Below are 6000 nucleotides of genomic sequence, written 5' to 3'. Positions count from 1 at the left end.
TATTTTTGAATCTTATAGTGACCAAATCATTTCAGTGCACCCTTTAACTTGCAGTGTGTCGATATAAAACTGTGACCTCGGCAAAGCTGAGACTAAATGAGGTTTACATAGGGTTTGGTCAGGTCGATCATGTTAAAAATCGGCACTTTTTTAATTTAAAAACACACGCAAAGATCCAATCATGCCGTAAAGTGATTTAGTTTGCCGTGATTTCTGACGCCGTGCGCGCTGAAAAGTTAAACCTGACACCACTTATGCTCAAAAATGCTAAAACTGTAAATGTAGCGACGATAAATTGTTTAAATTGCACTAGAAAAAATTGAAAATTTGTCAATTACAACATTTCGGTGCCATTTTTGATATTTTAACCAGCGTATTCTTATTTTACCGTCTGTAAACTGATTAAAGTCACAACTAATGAAAAATACAATTCAACTTTATTTCTTTTTAAGTTGGATTTTCCCTTTTTTAAATATCAAATTTTTCCCTTTCATTTTCCGCTCCACATTTAACATCCACAAGTTCCCCGTCCGCTCCCGTTTGTAAATCACGTTCGAGTCTCGTCTTTTTAACTGTCGTTCACGTTTTTGGCACTGGACTAAAACGAAGCGACGAAGCGAAAGCACTGCCTCCGCGTTGAACCCCTTAATGTTGGAAGGTTGGATTCTGAGCGTGTTCTTTGACAAAGGCCCACGCCTCATCAGGGGAGGACCGCCCGGCGTAAACTTGTTTTGTAATAAACCGCCCATGAAGTTTTAGGTTTAGTATGAACAAGTTTGGGCGCTGTCCTGATGGGGGCGTGAGCGTCCCGAGCGGATTGTAAAACGATGGATTTTGGGCATTTTTTTCCTGTTCTAAGGGGTCGAGCGGGCAATGCATGCAATAACGCTGTGTGAAAACGTGCACCAGTTTGAGTCATTCGCCTCAAAGGGTGGAATGTTTTGTTCAAAGCTTAATAAAAAAGGGTCACGTCCGCGCTAAGGCAGTTTGGGTTTGAAAAGTGAACGATTGAAGGCTTTTTGGCGACGTCTGGTGGTGAAAAAGAAGGCTGACGCTTTAGTTATCGTAGTTTAATTGAATTTGGACAATCTCCCGTGCTTTTAAATCGGATCATAACTGCAGATTTGACTATTAATGACCAATTATGACTTATTTTACTTGATATCTGGACTAAAACTCTAAAGCTTACGATTTTCATCAACATTTTTCACACTTTATTCGTAAATATTCTCTATTTAAAAGCTGTCAATCATTATATTTAAACCTTTTATTCTGTTTAAATGTCTCCAATGTACAAAAGAATGAATGGTTTGACTTGACATGATTGAAAAGGTAATTGTTAATCAAGAAATGTACTAAAAGTTAAATCAAAGTCTCATTTTAGTCCAAAAATTCGCCAAATAACGTTGAGGAAACTTCTCTAAAACAAACTGATTCTCCCCAAAAAATCAAACGTACTGAAACTAACGGCAGATGTTCTTAGTCCCGCCCTCTTCACGGCGACTCCAAACGCGTCGCGCTTCACATTTCCAAACCCGAGCGGCGTTGCCGTGGACGCGTTCGCTCCCTGCGTCCTTTTTAACGAAGCAATACTTTCAAATCCATCCAAACGATCGCTATAATTCTGCTCATGGCGTCGGGCCGTTCTTTTTTTTTTTATGTTAATATATATATATTTTTTTAGCTTTATTTTATTTCATTTGCTTGTATCAATCAGTGGGAATGTGCATTTATTTTGGTGAAATAGTTGCGTAGGCGTTTTTTTTCCCCAGTTGGTCGTGACATAATCTTATCGCTCGCGTGCATGCCCAAAGTGTCGTCCTCCTCCCACCGCGGAACGCTCGCAACGTTCGGGAAAACCGATGTTTCTCACGAAGGCAGAGTTTTTCAATGTCTACCCATTTTAGCATTTAGCAATACGCGTCCCAAGGATTTTAACCCATCGTCGGAAACATCGAAGGTGCAAAAACAAACACTTGCGGAGAGACGGTTTTTTTTTTTGGTCCTTTCCGTCTTTCGCGCTCGGTTTGTGTCAAAACGAGGTACTTTTTCTTCACTTTCGAACCCGCGAAAAGACGACGGCAAAAAAAAACAAAACGCCTTTCCGCCATTTCGTGCGCGACGGCGAACGGGGGGCAGCCATTTTAGGTGGAGACGTTCGCACCTTCGACAAAAAACGGAGTTGACCTCTTTTTAACCTTTTTTTAAAAATCGTTCAAAAACCTCCCCCCAAAAACAGCATGGATTGTTTTTTAAAAAAATCCCCCCTCACTTTGATAATCTTTGTAATTTGACATTGTGTATTGTGACTTTTTAAATTATTTTTTCTCCTTTTTTGTTGTTTGTTTCGGGTTGTTTCCTGCTCTAGTGGTCTCTACGCTGTGTGTGCTTGTCTAATAGCAATATGAATCCCACATCGTCCGAGTCCCCGCCCACAGCTCAGACGCGCTTGGACGTTGTGAATGGGGCGGAGTTCTTCCTGTTTGTTGTGGGGAAGGGGGCGGGGCTTGCCGTTGCGGCTCCTCCCCCCGCTGCAGAAGGCCATTCACACGTTTATTGCTATTACGTGACATGTTCATATATATATATTTTTTTTTTTTTAGCCTGCAGGGAATTCTTGTGTTAATGTGCAAAGTAATAAATTGGTATTTTATGCCCATAATCTTTTCTCCGTGTGTTTTTTACAGTTTAAGACACAAACTTAAACATGTGTCGGCACAAACATGTTATTTCAGCCGTAAATTAAAGGAGACACATTATACTTTTCTCCAGGTATTTCTCATTGAACTGTAAAAGAACATCTTTTTACATTTTGTTCATTGTAAACCACAATATTGATTTTAAAATGTCATAGAAACGGTTTCATTGACTTCTGCTCAAAATAACTGATAAGCCCCGCCTCTATATAGTATTAAGCCCCGCCTCTTCAGTGACGCTACAGTGGAAGAAGCAGATCAGTCATTTACGTGTTTTTTTTTATTGAAGTGACGTTTCAACCACGACAAAGTAAATCATTATTGGACGTGTGAGTTCTGAAATACTGAGGTTTTGAAGCTGCTTTAGGTGAATATTTGGTTCAGACGAATCAAAATATAACGGTTTTAGTTCAATACTTATTACCAAAGGGGGAAAATAAACAGTTGTTACCACTAAAGCTGAAAAGCTCCAAACAAACTATTATAACACAACCATAACGTGTACTATATTATAAGTTTATTGTTTTGTGTGGTGTTTGGACTCTTTCTTGCCCTTAATTAATGCCATTCATCCACCATCTTCTGCTGCTTATCCGGGGCCGGGTCGCGGGGGCAGTCAAAGCAGTGACTCCCTCCTCCCCAGACACTTCCTCCCACTCCTCCGGTGGTGATCCAACTGATCCCGAGGTGTTCCAGTCCAGCCGAGCCGTAGTTCATAATTAATGCCAATAACTTTCATAGTTTTTGACTCTGATGAGGGCTGAGAGAATAAACCTGTATTTACTAAAACTTATATTATGTTCTAATTCAGCCTAATAATCGTTTCTTGTTTATAAAGTGCAATATCAAAAGTAATCTTTATGTAATTGACTCTTTTAAACAGTTTCTTTGAGTCTCGGGTTCAGTCGTTGCAGATTTGGAGATCAATATAAAAGTGTTTTGTTTTCACACACTTCCTGTTCGAGTCACGTGAGGCGCTCCACTTCCTGTTTGCCGCTCGTCGCCATGGACACGGTGGACGGAGGTCACCCGGGCGACGGTTTCCATGGAGACGGAGCTGGCGTAAACGAGAGAAGAGCGCGCGATCCCGTTACACGAATGTTTAATTCATACAAAACGAGGCCTTGATTTGGCTGAAGTGAAGTAGAAATATTTGTACTGGAAAGAGAAATATTGAATTAAACTTCATCTTTTAGAAGCTCCAATAACTGAGAAGAATAACTAGAGCATATTTAAAAAATCTTAGTAAAAAAATAAATACAAAATTAAGATGCAACCATTTTATTTTCGAATAATACAAATAAATAAAATACAGGAGTGTAAAGTGAAGTAAAGAGTACAATTATAAAGTAATAAGGAGCTATATAGCTAAGAGGGTTTAAGATAAATACAAATACTGTGCCATAAAATAAGAGTCATTTAGTAAATTATAATTGAATTTGTCCGTTTTCAAATCGAGTGCGCTGGTTATTTTTTCCATAATTATTTGATGGATAAAATGTAATGTTATTCGAGTAATTTGCATGTTTTAGCTGTTTTTACGACTGAAAATCTGGAAAATGATTATTTCTGTGTAAAAATGGGGCAGATAATATATATAATATTTATACTTCTGTTTCTTTTCATTCACACAGTTTAATGTCAAAGAAAGCTTTAATTTAAATGCATCTTGAATGAAATAAAATAAAATAAAAATGATCATTGTCATCATCATCTGGACTTTACAGACTCTAAAACACATTCATAACAGTTGAGAAAAGACTTTAAACGATTGTCTGTGCTTCTAAATGTAGTTTTTAAACAGTATTTACACAGTATTTCTCTTGACACTTGAAAAGGAGCTCTCGATGTCAGCGGTTTCTTTTATCTTAATTAAAGTGTCGTAAATGAAGAAATAAATGTCTTTGTCAGTGTTTTAAATGTGAACTTTGACCAGAATCCCACTGTTCAAAGAGAAATCTCAAATACAATCGCAATAAAGCACAAAAATACTGCAATTAGACGTGTTTCCTGACGCCTGAAGAGCACGTTTTGATCAATAAAGTACTCTAAATTACAAACGCCAATAAAAGGAGCGTCGGGACGAGAGAGGACGCTCCGCTCTTCCAATCACTCTGTCGTTTTGTGCCTTTTCGACAAAAACGCACACGTCTCTCGTCACAAACCGACTTCATTCACCTCCAAAAACAAAAAGGCACAAAAGCCAGAGCGCGCATTGTCATTGTTGCCGTTGGCCTCTTTGTCCCGGGACAGAAACGCCGCCTTTTCCGCTCCGGAGGGCGACGTTTGGAGGCGCGAGACCTCCGGAAAGACAAGAGCGGACGAACGGGCTCGTTTCCACCACTTTACTGTGGACGGATCGTGAACGGGGGAAGGGCGAAATCTCAAGGAGCACTTCAGCTCCGGACCGCCAGAAACCAAGAAGGAGGAGAAAGACCACCAGAAACCAAGAAGGAGGAGAAAGACCACCAGAAACCAAGAAGGAGGAGAAAGACCACCAGAAACCAAGAAGGAGGAGAAAGACCACCAGAAACCAAGAAGGAGGAGAAAGACCACCAGAAACCAAGAAGGAGGAGAAAGACCACCAGAAACCAAGAAGGAGGAGAAAGACCACCAGAAACCAAGAAGGAGGAGAAAGACCGCCAGAAACCAAGAAGGAGGAGAAAGACCACCAGAAACCAAGAAGGAGGAGAAAGACCACCAGAAACCAAGAAGGAGGAGAAAGACCGCCAGAAACCAAGAAGGAGGAGAAAGACCACCAGAAACCAAGAAGGAGGAGAAAGACCGCCAGAAACCAAGAAGGAGGAGAAAGACCACCAGAAACCAAGAAGGAGGAGAAAGACCGCCAGAAACCAAGAAGGAGGAGAAAGACCACCAGAAACCAAGAAGGAGGAGAAAGACCACCAGAAACCAAGAAGGAGGAGAAAGACCGCCAGAAACCAAGAAGGAGGAGAAAGACCACCAGAAACCAAGAAGGAGGAGAAAGACCGCCAGAAACCAAGAAGGAGGAGAAAGACCACCAGAAACCAAGAAGGAGGAGAAAGACCACCAGAAACCAAGAAGGAGGAGAAAGACCACCAGAAACGAAGAAGGAGGAGGAGAAAGACCACCAGAAACCAAGAAGGAGGAGAAAGACCACCAGAAACGAAGGAGGAGAAAGACCACCAGAAACCAAGAAGGAGGAGAAAGACCACCAGAAACCAAGAAGGAGGAGAAAGACCACCAGAAACCAAGAAGGAGGAGAAAGACCGCCAGAAACCAAGAAGGAGGAGAAAGACCACCAGAAACCAAGAAGGAGGAGAAA

This window comes from Eucyclogobius newberryi, unplaced genomic scaffold, assembly GCF_026437365.1.
Source record: "Eucyclogobius newberryi isolate DKJ021-1_F unplaced genomic scaffold, fEucNew1.0.hap1 SCAF_16, whole genome shotgun sequence".
NCBI classification, from domain to species: Eukaryota; Metazoa; Chordata; class Actinopteri; order Gobiiformes; family Gobiidae; genus Eucyclogobius; species Eucyclogobius newberryi.
Note: the sequence above shows the minus strand (reverse complement) of the source record.